Genomic DNA, 15,591 nt, shown 5'->3' with positions numbered 1-15,591 from the left:
ACTAACAGCTACTATAGGAGATTGCCAGGGATGTTTTTCTTTTTCTGCTGACTGGAAAAAAAAAATCTATTTATCCTCTCGATTTCTGCATATACCGTATTTTCCGCACTATAAGGCGCACCTAAAAGCCTTTAATTTTCTCAAAAGCCGACAGTGAGCCTTATAATCCGATACCCTTTTATATGGATCAATATTGGTTAATTATATCGTAATATTATCGTAGTCAGGGGGTTGCCGACCTCTGATCTAGTGGATGCATAACGCAACCCCAGACACCACAGTAAGGTAGTTTCTTTCTATGCGCCTTATAATTTGGTGTGCCCTATATGTGAAAAAAGTTTTAAAATAGGCCATTCATTGAAGGTGCGCATTATAATCCGGTGCGCCTTATAGTGCGGAAAATACGGTATATTACTATAGGCTATAGGTAGGCTAGGCTCACAGTGATTTACAATAGTAAGCTCAATCTAACCTGTAATGAAAAATTAAATAAAACCAGGGATCTAAAACATTTGGCAAAACTGAATTAGAATGTAATGGACGTAACAAACACAATTTAAAAACTTTTAAAAAGAGAGAGGAACTGCATTTCTTTTCTCAGTTTAAGTTATTATGCTACGTTTGTTATGGCTCAGGCAATGAGGACGAGGACCCAGATGCAGAGTGGAAACGTAACGAGAAGGAAACAGGAAAAAGAGTTCAAAGATCAGATTATCAACTAAAGAGTACAAAAAACACAAAACGCCCGAAAGGGGATGTAATACTAAGCAAAATATCAACAAAATATCAAGACAGAAATTACTCGGAATAAATAACTCAGGGAAATACTCCGAAAATACAAAGAGCTGGAACGTGGCTAAATCTTCCTCAGGAGCGAGACGATACGTGCTACATGCACGAATAATCTGGCACCGGAGGAGTGCTTGGACTGGGTTTAAGTAGCCAGCGCTGATTGGGCTGATTACTGTCAGGTGTGGTAGTCAGATTCGCTCCTGAGGAAGACCGGCCCCGCCCCTGCTCATGCACCTGTGGGCAGAGGGAGAGAGAGAGAGCGTGAGCACAGGATAACAGAACACATCGTAACATGACAACGTTCATAATGTTCTGCTATGACTTTAGGTATGAACTGAATCAATTGCCAATTTCCTCACATCTGCCAAGTTAGCATTAAGGTCAAATTAAAAATACTCTCCAACAAGGCAGGCAAGATTATTTATGAATTGGTCTCATTATGACTTACCTTTCCCTGTTCAGTGGCAGCTACTGCCCTCCACTGTCACATGCACTGCAGTATTACCTGAACAAATTAAGTTTTGCATGTGGGCAGATCCATTCAGTAAGAACAATGGGTTACTTCACAGATGCCTTCATTAACAATGTTAATTCATGTAAAAAATGCAATCTGGATTGCACATTGTTTCTTTCGAGGTGTAAATGTTGTTGCAATGTTGTAGTATATGTACAAGCATGCCTGTAGGAGACAGGGTTTCCAACACCACCACTGAACTACCAAATTATCCTACCAGCTCACTGCTTATGTCTGATTTTTAAGGAATAGTGAAGCATGTTTCATTACAGCCTTTACAGACAGACACCTCTGAAGCTATTAAGTGAAGTCATGTCCTATCCTCTATCATATCATTTCCAGTGGGCCACACTGACTGGCCACTACATGACTTTTATTGAAAGGCCAATATCAGCACAGTGATAAATGGTTCCAACACTAGTTTAGATGGCCCGGCTGGCGGCTCATTTGGAAGAGGAGCTGCATACAAAGTTCAATCCCATCTGTCTCCAGCAGAGTTAAGAGTCAATGCTGGTGCCACAAACACTCATCCATGACATTTGCAGTCAGCTCTGAGACACAAATCATCCTGTGGGGAGTCTTATAATTAGGAGTGTTTTGCATGATTTAATCGATCAACAGAGAAAAACACGAGAAATATCCACAAGGTATTAATTACTGGTCTGCACAATTTTCTGTTGCCATATCCACAATTCACTCAAGTGGGACACATTTACACTCACAGTCTCCCCCTCCACAATGAAACATGAATGAGCATCCAGGGTGGTCCCGGCTTCTAACTATGCCCTGAGCCAATGCCATAGGCAAGGCGTTCCTCTGGCTCCTTTCTATACAACATACCTCCAGCCAAGAACCGATGCCTTTTCAAGTGTGTTACACAAAGTGGAAATGTTGAATATGAGGAGGAAGGAGGACTGCACAAACACAGATACATGAATCAAAGGCCTGTCGGCGTCAGGGGAGGGGAATACACACACCTTAATCAAGACAAGCTTGTATATTTTATTTATCGCCTATTTATTATTGAGTATATATCACTGTTAAATAATTCAGTAACTTCTCCTTTCTTACCCATAAGTTAGGTCTCAGTGCACAATACCTAGAGGGTACATTTTCACATTCATTTTTTTCCCAAAGTATCACTGTTAACATTACATCTCAACTTTCTTTTCCTCCCCTCAGGGGAATTTTGATTCATAATTCAATCATTAATTCCTCCAAGGTGACAGAGGACTTCCACCAGTCTGCGTTTTGCTTTGATAATGTAATTAGCCATTAAACAGACACTGAGACATTTTAAAGGTGACATGATCTGTCTGTGTCAAACTTCATCACATCCACCCTTAAGGCTCCCAATCAAATGGGGATATGTCCAAGTCAAATTATACAGATTACCAGTGTAATCACAGGCGGTGCGGTGGCGACGGTGCTGGCAATCAGCAGGCTGTAGTGAAGGGTGTCATCAGGTGGTCATCTTGGTCCTGAGTTGCACTCGGAGCACGTGAGAAGTGAATAAACAGTGCGGCTGGCCGAGCAGCCTGCCAGAGATGGTTTAATTAAAACTGTGACATTGTATCATAAAAACCAGAAACCTAATCGTGATGAATAAGTATAATGTAATTATCAGCCAGGTTATAAATAGCTTTAATTTCATGCTTTGCGGAAAATGAAATGGAAATGGCGTGGAGGGGAGGTGCATGAATGTGTGTGTGTGTGTGTGTGTGTGTGTGTGTGCGCGTGTGAGGGGGTAGTTTACCGAGCTTGTCGCCACCCTCTGCCAGCGCCAAGAGACAGGAGCCAAATCCAATTTCTCCTCTCAGGTCACACGTCTGTCCACTCAGCCATCCTTCAAACTTCTCTCGATCTGTCACCCTCCTCATCATCATCCTCACTGCAACATTATCCAGTGTGACTTGGTGGGGATCGGGGACAGCCAGGAAGCCACCTGGCAGACCAAAAAGTCCTGACAGTTTGTCACCTTCTCTTCCAGATGCTCGATTAATCCCACCTACACACTCACACAGGGGCCCTCGCATTCTGGAGCACTTAACTGAAACTAAATCCTGAATGACCTGGAGGAATACAGGGAGCTGAGGCTGCAAGTGATGAGTACAGAGTCATCAAAAGCCTATCTCACTTATGCTACATGACTTGGAGAGCCTCAAAAGTTTATATTTAAGTGAGAGTCTACAATAAAAAACTAGAGTTTGAATAGAGCTGCATGCATTTTCACACACTGAACGCATGCTAAATCTGCTTCAGTGTTTACTAATGAGCATCTCTGATAAAGTGGCAATGAATTAAAAGTGGGTTCAGATTCGTTATAGTTGTGGGCACCACAAGCTGAATCCCAGTCACCTCCATTGTATTGAGGTGGAGGCAGAAATCTCACAGACAAATCTGGACACAATCACGAACCACGACTGCCTGCATGCAGACACACCGCTAAAGGGAGGAGAGAAAACCATGATTAGTCCACCTTGTTTAGTTTGCATGGGCTCAGTCTGATCGACCTGTCACATGGCCAGCCTCTTCAAAATCAAAAGAAAGGGTGGGATCGTCCTCTCGTGAAATATTCACATGAAATCTAGACCAGACATGGTATTAACTCAATGAAACTAGACAGAAAAAGAAATCACAATATTCCAGTCCATAAAAAAGTAATATGCAATAAAGAGGAACGACAACGGAGAAAAGTATTGAACATGCCAACTGAAATTTATTTAATACTTGGTGGAGTAGCCTTTGTTTGCAGCTGACAGCTTCAAGAGGCTTCCTGTACAAAGAAACTAATCTCTCCTAGTGTTCAGGTGGGATTTAGGCCCATTCTTCCACTCAGTCTTTAAATCTGGAAGATGCCGGGGGGCCCACTGGTGAATCCCGATCTTCAGTTCCTTCCACAAATGTTCTACAAGGCGGAAGTCTGGTGACTGACTGGGCCTTTTCAACACCATTATTTTCTTTTTGATTTATTTTTTGTTGTGTAGCAAACTTCGAAGTAGCTTCAGCGTGCCTTTTCTTTGGTAATGGAGTCTTCTGGGGTGATCATGCATTGAGACCGTGGCGGTGGAGTGAACTCGTTTTCTCGGTGACGACTGTACCTGCTGCTTCCAGGTCTTTCTGGAGCTCTTTTCCAGAGGCCCAGCTGACTGACTTTCTCACTGCCTGTACATGGTTGTCAGGTAATGACCCCAGTGGTGCTTATTGGAACATTTAGGAGTTTAGAAATCGTTGATAATCAGAGCCAAGATTAAATCAACGTGAGAAAAAAACTTAAAAACTTTTTATGGATACCTGAATGCAACCTGTGTATATTAATATGGTCCACCTGTAAAAACAAAACAAAAATAAATGAATAAACCCAGGCTTTTTTTCACAAAGGCCTCTTTACTTTACCTCCTTGAGTGCTTCTTCAGGATGTAGCTGTACTGTAAATGGAAATTCCAGTCACACTTTAAAAGGCTTTTGATCATACTGTATTATCATGTGTGCAGATATCAGTGAATTAATTAAGAGATTGAGAATTAAGAATTTTTAAGAACGTGCTGAAACACTGCGGTATCTTCTGGGAGCCAGAATTTGTGACATAGAGACCACTGCTTGCTTCCTGTTTCTTACCAACAGTCATCATTGTTTCTTTTTACCATGACCACTGCTGCTCCCTTGCTAAGTTAAATGACAGATTTTCACAATGACCATTTGTAGTGGTGTTGGAAGGCAGTCACAATGGATTCTTACTCTCTTTGCTATCTTCTGCTTATTTACAACTAGTAACACTTTACATTAAATGTTCTTGCATCATTGTTGCTTAGCTGTCCAGCGAGCCAGTGAAATGAAAAAAACGGGACTGGATTTTGTTCAGTCGTCACACAAATGAGCAGCTCAACAACCAACAGCAAGAGGGGCCTGAGATGAAAGCTGCACAAACAGCATTGCTGATTTGCTTGTGGGGAGGATGGAATTTATGAAGAGGGTTCACAGGTGTGAGAGGTGAAAACCCAACCGCCTGAGAGCCTAATGATCTGAGGGGGCCTTGAAGTAGTCCTCGGGGAGCTCCAATAAAAGCAAGCTGGAGAGGACCACACCAAGAAAAGACACGGTGGTCACACTGAGCCAAGAAGAGAGTTTTCCTTTCAATAATGCAGGAGCTGATGAGGTTTGATCATTGGGAAAGAAGGTGAGAATGAACCTGCAGTGAAACACGCTCAGCGTTTTAAAAGAACACTTTGCCTACTTTCAACATAACATCACTCACTCAACATTACAGTGAGGATATTTAACTCTGAATCAGCCAACTCAGTAACAAACATTGCTCATTATTGCACAGTCCACCATCACCCCCAGATGTCTGCTGCTTCAGAAGAGATGTTGGAATTTGGTGACTGCAGCAGCCTTTGAAGATTTGGGCATCAGTGCGATGTTGGCTGGCAGTGCAGGCCAGCAGGTGATGATGCTGGCGGTCCGCTTCAGGAAGCTCTGGTCAAGCCACTGCACAGACAGACCCGTTTCAGGACAAGACCGTCTTTCCTGCAGCGAAATTGCCCTTTACGTTTCTCACCGTTTTCTCACTTTTCTCTGGTCGCTAAGATCAACACATACGATTTGATTAGCAGAATGATTGCAGTCATTAAATTAGTACAAATGCGTTGCTAGATGTCTACTTCGCCTCGCTGCATCGAAATGCTGTTTATGAAAATGTGGAAAACTATTCAGAATGTGTCAGAGTGTAATTAAAAGCCAAAACCTAGGTCAGAGCCATTCATTTTATGCCTGCTTTTAAGAAATGTTATTTGAAAGACCACTCATTTAAAGTGAAGGTCTAAGCATCAGTATCAGCGTTTAATAGAAATGCTTCCAATGAAAAGCAGATAGCAGAGAAGGCTATGCTTAGGGCTGATAAACAGTGCCAGGGAATAATACAGGGCTTTTTAAACCTTCCACTATTAAAGACCAAATGAAAGGTGAGTCTTAATTATACCTGCAGTAATGGCCTACATATAGTGAAGACTGAATGAGCTTAGACCACACATAATGGTGAAGGACAAAGTCTTTTTTTTTTCTTTTTTCTTTTCTTTTGTGCGGTGTAATCATAAAATGAAATTCCCAGTGTCCATTAAAATGAACCAGCATATTATGTCCCAATTGCCAAAAGCTTGCTGATGATGAGAATGTCTCTAAAAAAGTCTATTCCCTGTTTATGTTTATTTCACCGACAAGCCGTAAGTCTTATTTATACTTTTATTTTCTCTTTTTGCCAGCCTGCAATTTGTGTTTTATTGTGTCATATTAATTTCCCCTGAAGTGACATTCTGATAGGAGCAGAACAGATGGAAATCTAGGATTGTCCTGGCAAAATTCATCATGAAAAATGCATCCGACACCTGTGTAATTTGCCTAATCATCTTTTCCTAATAAGCTCCCTCCATTAATTATGCACGACTTCCACAATGCAATCAAGATAAAAGTAAATCTGATGACTTAATACCCTTCAAAATAATTACCCCCTCCTCCCCCCTCACGGTGCCCCCCTCATCCTACCAGCCAACACCCATCTCTGGGACAGCTTTTCTTTTGATATCTTCCTCCCCATCGCCTCCAGGATTTTAATTGGGATTAGAGAACTGAAAATACCAAATGTGGCCTGTTGTCTGCTTCAGTGTAGATATCTCTGCAAAGTAAGAACAACTTCAAGCCCCAGCTTACTTTAGAAACCACAAACATGCCCCCGCATTTTTGTATTGTGCACTTTTAGTTTCAATGAATTTTAAAAGTCTGCATTAAATTATTTGTCCTCTTACTCCCTTATTGCATTGCATAGTAAACATCCAATGTAATGGCATGTTGTTGGTAGTGGTATTTCTTCAACTTCATATTACATTTTAAACCTTTACTTAAATTTAAAAAACAACACCAGTAATTCTGTATGTATTGTTAATCCGCCCACTCAGTTCTCATGTTACAGTATGCTGTGGCATACCTCATAACATTTAATGAAAATATGCTTTGCATGGGAGGTGAATCGAACCAGGAGGCATCTACAATGATGACAAATAGAGCATATCACTCTGGCCAGGATGTAGAGAGGCCAAGTTAGCTTATATAATACAGCTGTGATTCCAGAAAAAAGGGATGCTGTGTAAAATGTAAATAAAACAACTGAATTCTATTATTCTTATTAACTGAAAACTACGGACTCTCTTGTGATAGGATCACACCAGCTGCAACGTCAGTCAACATGTTGTGGTTCCAACCCATGAGTACTCAGTTGTCATTACTACATCATTACATGAGTACTCAGTACTTATGGGTCAGGTCGTTTTGTTACTGCATCTTACATGTTTGCCTGTCTGCGGATAGACAGCGTCCCAGAGATTCATGTTCTTGCCACACGACTGCTCATTTATATCTTGACGATAATAACATGTTGTGCATTCATGACTAACTATGTTTTATGTTGTGCGTCATGGCACACATGCACCATGCACACATGTGGACAGAGCTCCTTAAGCTCTATCCACATGTGTGCATGGTTGGCAGGCTCTTTAGCCATGTAGCAGCAAGTACTGAGCATCTCTACTGCAGCAATGTGCACTGGCAGCATCCAAAGCACACTATGCAAAAATACCCGTAAGTCTCTCCTCTTTTTAACTTCAAATGTCCATACAAACATTTAAAAGTTTACAGATAGTCACCAAGAAGCAATAAATAATTGAAAGTAATAAATCTGATTTGTCTAGGTGGCAGTAATTCATTGCGTTTGCATTTCAAATCTACCAATAAAATACAGAAGAAGAAAATGGTCAGCCAAATCAGTGGCTTATCTAGCTAGCTACATGCTTGGCAGGCTAGTGCAGCTAATCCACAAGCTGATCCAGTCGGTTGCTAGCCTTAGCATGCTAGTCACCACCCTCATTATGCTGGTTACCAGCTGAGCCAGTAGTTGATCCAGTGGGTTGCAAAGTTAGATGCATGAGATACCACCTCGGTCACATGAGTATCTCCCCTCCAGGAATCTGGTAGATAACAAAACTCATCACCTATTGGCTCTACAGATGACTGATATCTGGCTGACCGATATTCAACTTAGAAACAGATGAAAGATTGAAGAACTGCCTGAAACATAGGATATTTCAATTACTTCACACGAAAAATGAAAATTGTTATGCACAGCACTGTACATTATGGAAGCAGTCTGCATTGGGAAATATGCATTTGAAACTGAAATGCATGTCAAATGAAACAATGGGGTAATCAATTCAGCTCAAATCAAAATGTTGACAGGTGTGTGCCAGCCTGGTCCCTGGAGATGGCTGAGAGTGGACTGCCTTCGAGGGACATTTAAAGCTGTCAACAGACTGTGGCCTTGTACTGTTAGCTCCTCCGCTCCTGCCAGTAGGACACTGTTTTCCCCTCCTATTTGATAGATGAGAAGCGAATACGAACTCAGGTGTTTTTCCCTTTTGATTTTAGCATATTTGGATGGAACCTTAAGCTGAGTTTTTAAACCTTTTCTGTGATGTGGTCTTTTGCCTCTTGCTGAGCCTGGCTGGTCAAATCTAGAATCCATACGCAATTAGTGATATCCGACAATTATCCGTAATATCCACATATCCCACAATCAGCTTTAAGTTTCCTTTAACCGTGACCACCGTCATTTAGTCAAGTACTGTACTTAAGGACAATTTTCAAGCACTTTACTTGAGTAATTTGAGTTCATGCGACTTTATACTGCTATTACATTTATCTGACAGTGTACTGTCAATCTGAGGACAAGATGATGCCCATCTGCTCTGTGCTCAGGAGCATGGGGAAGACGGGCACATGAAGAGGATCTTTGTAATTCAGTCTACTAGAGTCTACTAACTCTTATTTCTGTTTACCTACTGAATCATATCAGTGTTTACATAAGAAATCACATCTCTGTTTGCTTAAGGAATCATATTTCTGTTTACTTAATGAGTCATTTTGCTATCTCTGTTTGCTTGGCCCCTGTTCTGTTTTTTTTTTTTTTTTAAATGACTTGAGAGTTGACACCAATAAAACACCAGAAGCGAGATAGCTCGCTAGAACCAGTACAAACCAGAAATCTGGAAAGTCCCTAAGATCCCAATAGATAGTGGTGCCAGGAGCATCTCAGTGGAAAATCCCCAGACAACGAAACACCAATAGAATCAAGAGTAAAAGGTAAACTGATAGTAGAGGGACGCGGCCAAACCATATGGCCATGCCCCCAATTATAGTATAAAAGGTGATGTTCTGCACAGATCTTTGGTATTGTTCAGCAGAGCTTACTCTGGCTTTGTGATCTGTAAAGAGAATAAAGCTCCCTGGACTCAACTCTTCTGGACTCTTCTTCCAGACTCTGTGCATTTTCTGAAGAAAAGCTCACTTCTCCTGAGACTTAGGTTTTTTTAAGATTGAAGTGATACAGTTAAGACTTAAGAAGGCAGAGAATCATAATTTGAACAGTCAGAATCTGGTCCTTGACGAGGCAGCAGGAGATCCACGTCAACAGCTATATTCACAAGTTCTCTTGATTCCACACACAGATGCACTGTTATACATAGATTATAGAACTCTGCAAAACCACACATTCTCTGCTCCCTTCAAACTTCAGTCACCTCCATCAGAGACTGTCAGACAGGTGTGATTTCCTACCTGAGTAGGATGTTTTAGTTGTGCCCCCTCCACTTAGCCACAGCCTGGTGTATGATTGTAGGTAGCAGCTGCAGGTGCAGACGACTGTTGTTATGGGAGACAGTGAGACTCTATGGACCTAATGAGAGTTAACCTTTGCCGTCTTGCTGGCTTGCTGTCTTGCCATCTGTCATGTTGTTACAGGCTGCTTGTGTCTTGCCTTAACTTTGCTAAATGAGCTGCTAAGAAGGAGAGGGGAGGGGCATCTTCAGGGGTCACTGCTTATGCAGCGGCGGCTGGGGTCATAACATTTTTAAAAATGCCATGAAAGACAGTAGTTTGGCTTAAATCTTATAACTGAACTCTCACTGTGATTCCATGTCTACGTGGCGTCCAGTGGGCTAAGCGCTACCACAGGTTATGGACAGTGAGTCTGTACTCATTGTTTTGATAGGTGTGTCCACAAGCAGTGCACATCCTGCTTCTCTTCTCTGAAGGTGTTTTCAGGCCACCTTTATTTCCCATTTGTTAATCCTCCTCCCCATAATTGAAAGAGTACGCCACTGATTTAACACTGCACTCTTTTGTCAGACTCACAATGGACAGTTTAAAAAGAGGATTAAAATCAATGCAGCAGAACCAGAGATATCGTCTTCTTTACTACACACATTTGTCTTTCTTTCTGCCCATATTACCCACAATACAACAGTCCGGTTAAAGATTCTGGTGTGTTATGCTAGTAGCTGCTAATGTAGCTTGAAGATTCTAGCCTCAAGCAGAGATGAGGAGCAGGCGCCACAGGTCTGGTAAACTCACTTCTTTCATACCATCCGATTTTTTTCATTTTCAAACATAAACTTTTCAACCTCTGCTGAAACTGATTTAGGACATTTATCAGATTGCATGCAGCTCCCCCTAGAGACACAAAAAGATTTAGAAAACTTTTCCACACATGAATAGAACTCCCCAAAACCTGGAAACATATACTTTAGTGTAAAATCAGTGGAGTTCTCCTTTAATTCCTGCTAATTTCTGAATTGTATGTGCCAATCCCATATAAGTATAACCATCCAATGTAAATTCAAAGAGATTAGGTGTTTGTGGACCTGTACTCAATGGCACACATTGTTTCTCAAGTTGAACTGGCTTCCGTATATGTGAGTGAGTCCCAAGATCGCCCACCGATGTAATTGTGTTCTAATTACAGACGTTTTGTGCACAAATATGGATTCATTGCTCATCCTCTTCACAGACTCACACAAAAATGTGGCACTTGAATGATGCACTCAACTCCCCTCCAATACATCACAAACATCAGCTATCAGAGTACAGATGCATCTAACTACGCAGCTGTTGCAGTGATCTCCTATGTTCAAAGAGGGAAAGAACAGGTTATAACATATGCAGGTGATTTTTTGATCTGCACAGAGAAAAAGTAGTTCACATGCTATAAATACAAACAACTCTGGCTGTCACTGGATGTCACACATGACCCCGCAGGATGATAAGCTGTTTGGCTTTGGAGCTGGATCTGTATTAGTGGACAATAATATACAAGAAGGGACAGAAACACACAAATGTTGACGCTGTGTCACAGATTCCCCTCTCACAACAGGACCCAGGGGTCCCAGAGGAAACAGTGTTTTCACTGTGTAACCACCAGTCTGGAAACTCCTCCCCCAGCTCCACAGTACGCCAGTGCTGTCTTGTTTGGTTGTAAGCCCAGCAGTTCAGGTTTGCCATTCAGAAAAAGTCACTGCCGTCGTTCAGACAACAAACACAGCTATGGAACTGCTGTCACAAACACTTTCTAGTCCAGGAAATGACAACCCCGTTCTCTCAGAAGAATAAAGATAAGGTCCAGCAAAACAAATGACCTCACCTCAGACATGTGGAAGGAAAAATTCATAGAAAACTCTAGAGGCAGTTCCCTAAACTTGCACCGTGAAATGACCTGCTCTGTCGAAGCACTTATGTTGCATCAGGAAAGCCAGCTGGGCATCAAGTGCTGATTCCCACCATACTAATCACAGGCACTATGAACACCATTCTCCACGGTAATCTCTGCTCTGGTCATTACAGCGCTGATTACATCTTCAAGAAAGCCTTCTCTGTAATGTGTAGTGTCTGTACAATGTGATAGCATATGGCACCAAATTCAGGCGTTTATGGAGTAAGCTCAACGGTCATTTCCATTCATGTATCCATTCTTTTCCCCTATTTATCTAGCAGTTATAGTACTTAGCTGCAATGTTTGTTTTCTCTTATATGTTTCAGTTTTGCGATTATATGAATTTTTAAAATCTGTTGACATTGCATCAGCAAAGGGGAAATAATGTAAAATGCGATTTATTTTTGTGAAGATTTAGTTTGTAGATGACCTTATTTTTTGCAGGTTCTCAGGTTTAATTAACGGTATTTATATATGTTAGTGATGCTTGTGAGTGATATGATGTAAGATGGTGAGATGATATGTCAAGGTTGTTGTCAGTATTCAGTGGTCCTATTGCTGTAGTCGACATTAATGTAGTGACGCTGTCCCTGTGCTTTTGATTTGCCTATGGCCTGAAAGTAGTTTATTTCCTTAACAATCAAGTAGATATAATAAGTGCACAATCATTAGACTGGCCCTAGTTATATACACTGGCATGAATAGCAGTAAAAAGCTCAAACCCAATACAAACTGTACATATACAACTAAGAGAAGTGCCAACAAGTTAAGGCAACAAATGGAGATTTCACAGGAAAAAAAAGCTGAACAGCAGAAGGCAGACCCTGCGGTATGTGTGCTTTGATGAGCAAAATCAGCTGAAAACTTCAGCGCTGCAAACTTGTTTTCGCACTCGCAGAAGCAGAGGAGAGGTTGTTGATGTCAAGAGAAAATGCCAGAGCCAAAAACAAATTGTAAGCGATGAAGAAGTGTGAAAAACGGCAGTAGACCCTTTTCACGACAAACGTGTTGACTAGTCAAAGCAGGAAAAGCACATGTGTAAACAGTAACATCAAGGTAGCCGTTAAGTGTCCCACTATGCCATGACAGTGCGTGAGCGTGCACAGTATCAGATCCCTGGTGTTGGCTTGTCTAAATAAAATGCACCCATCATTAATTTGATCAATTACACCTGTGCTTTTTCCGCTTTGGCATGACAGAATGCCTGCTGTGAAAAGGGCTGTTAAAGCAGGTGAACAAGCTGTCATAAAAAAATAAAGCAGTAATCTGTACTGAGATGTACTATGAATCTCATTGTTGTTGATGTACAGTGAGGACAAACAGACAGACCCCTGTAATAACCCAGTTCTTCTCAAACTGGGGGATGGGCTCTCCTGGGGAGGCATAGTGCCAAGGCAGGGAGGCGTAGATGACCAAGGAAAAAATGTAGAGTGAAAAATGTTGGATCCTAGTTGTTTCCCTTCTCATTGTTAATGATTGATCACATTTGTGGGGTGGGGTGGCGGGGGGTGAGCTTTTTTCAACTTCTGCATGGGTGCACGCCAGAGAAAGTTTGAGAGCCGCTGAATTAACTGGTGGTTTATGTGACAATGGGTCAAACCTAACCTAAAAAAGATCATAGTTATTCTACCTCAGGCCTGAAGGAGATCAAATGTTCTTACTCAGCTCCGCTGCCTTTTTAATTTGAACTTGAACCCGTGGCATGGGTTTGTTTGCTTGGAAGCTTTCAGTACATTATCATAATCACAAAGTAGATCTGGGTCTTTAGCTTGTAAATCTCCCTCCTCCTGTCATCCCTGCCTCATCTTCTGTTTGCTGTGAAAATTCCTAATCTTTTTTTGTAGGCAAGAGGTCTACAAGGCAAGGTCTGAGGTTCAATTTTCCACTGTCTGTTTCACCATCCACACCATTCAGCCGTCCTACTCTGCTGTATGAATTTGCTCCTGTCTCCCTGCAGATCCTTATGAACACTGAGGCTCATATTTGGTTCCCCTCTAGTCCATGTGATAGAATTCCTGCATCTTTCCTATTTTAGGTACCAGCTCGCTCTCTATTTTCAATCTTCATTCTCAGCGCTTGTAGGATTGACAGCTGCCTTTGACACCATCAATCGTGCCATTTTACTTGATAGGTTGCTTGGCTGTGTTAGCATTTCTGGTACAGCTTTAAAATGGTTTCATTCCTATTTGAAAAATAGATATTTGAATGTCTGTATCAACAATCACGCGTCCTCCTCAGCTCTCCTGCTGTGGTGTCCCTCAGGGGTCGGTCCTCGGACCTATCCTTTGTTCACTGTACATGCTTCCTCTGGGCCACTTGTTCAGCTCGTTTCCAAGCCAGATCATATCACGTTATACTGATGATACACAGATTTCTATGCCAAACCCAAAAACCCGAATCAACTGTCCTCCCTCCTTGATTGCTTAGCTGCCACCAAAGAATGGATGTCTCTTAATTTCTTCCACCTAAACCCTGACAAATCAGTGATTCTTTAAAATGGTCCTGATAACTCTTCTTCCTTTTAGGTCCATTTCACTCTAATATCTATACTACCACTAAGAATGTTGGTATCGGCTTTGATCTATGACTTTTGACCAACATGCTACTAAGCTTGTTCAGTCCTGTTTTCTTCAGCTAAGAAATGCTGCAAAAATCAGTTGTATCTTGTCTTCTACAGATCTTGAATTATTGATTGACACACTTTCATATTCACCCGCTATGATTGTTGCAATTCCCTCTACACATATCTCAGTCAGGCTGTTCTAAACCGTTTACAGTTAATTCAAAATGCAGCTGCCAGGCTATTAACTTGAACTAGGTCCCACATTACCCCTGTTCTTGCTTCCCTCTATTGTCTTTGTATAAAATAAGGTCCTGTTGATAAGGCTCTGCATAATCCTGGCCCCCAGTTACTTTTCTGATGTTGTTGGCCCTTATTACACTTGTTGACAACTCCCACCCTCTTATTACCGCCTTTTATCCATTCCCCGCTCCAACTGATCATGTCTTTGCTGTTTTGGCCCTCTGAAATCATCTTCTTCCATCTATCAGATTTGCTAAATCTTTGGACTGCTCAGGTGGCTTCTAAAAAGGCAAGCCTTTTCAGAGATCTCCATTCTGGGCATTGTTTTTCATTGTTTTTGTTGTCTGGTCTGTCTATCATTGTGCTGTGTTTCATAGTGTATTGTATTTGCTGTTGCTTTTTTGTTTCTTTGATTATTCATTTTTATGATTTTCTGTATGTGAAGCACTTTGTGTATATTAAAAAGTGCTATATAAATAAAGCTTTACTTACTTGCTTACTTACATTAAAGCTGCACATAAGAGCTGTAAAGCTCCACTTCACTAGTTAGTCTGTGACGCCAGGATCAGACTACATGAATATAGCCAACTTTTGAGACAATTTTGTCGTGGCCGAAGAAATACAGAGTCGTGGCTGATCATGAGCGACAATTGCTGAACAGGTGGTGTGTTTTATCAGAGTATTTTCACTGAAAATAGCCAACTACTACTGATGGAAAGCAGGTTGGTAAGAGAGGTGATTGCAGGGAAAATTAAAATAATGAGCTAAAGGAGACTAAAAAGCTCTCTTGACAATAGTGAGAATGCTCTGTGGGTTTGTCACTACAAGAGACTCCTTTCACATTACAGAGTAATTTGATCCATTGTTAATACAAAAATATTGATAGGTGCAGCT

The sequence above is a fragment of the Chelmon rostratus genome, chromosome 22, assembly GCF_017976325.1.
Source record: "Chelmon rostratus isolate fCheRos1 chromosome 22, fCheRos1.pri, whole genome shotgun sequence".
NCBI classification, from domain to species: Eukaryota; Metazoa; Chordata; class Actinopteri; order Chaetodontiformes; family Chaetodontidae; genus Chelmon; species Chelmon rostratus.
The sequence above is the reverse complement of the archived record's forward strand: the minus strand, read 5'-3'. Positions refer to the sequence as shown.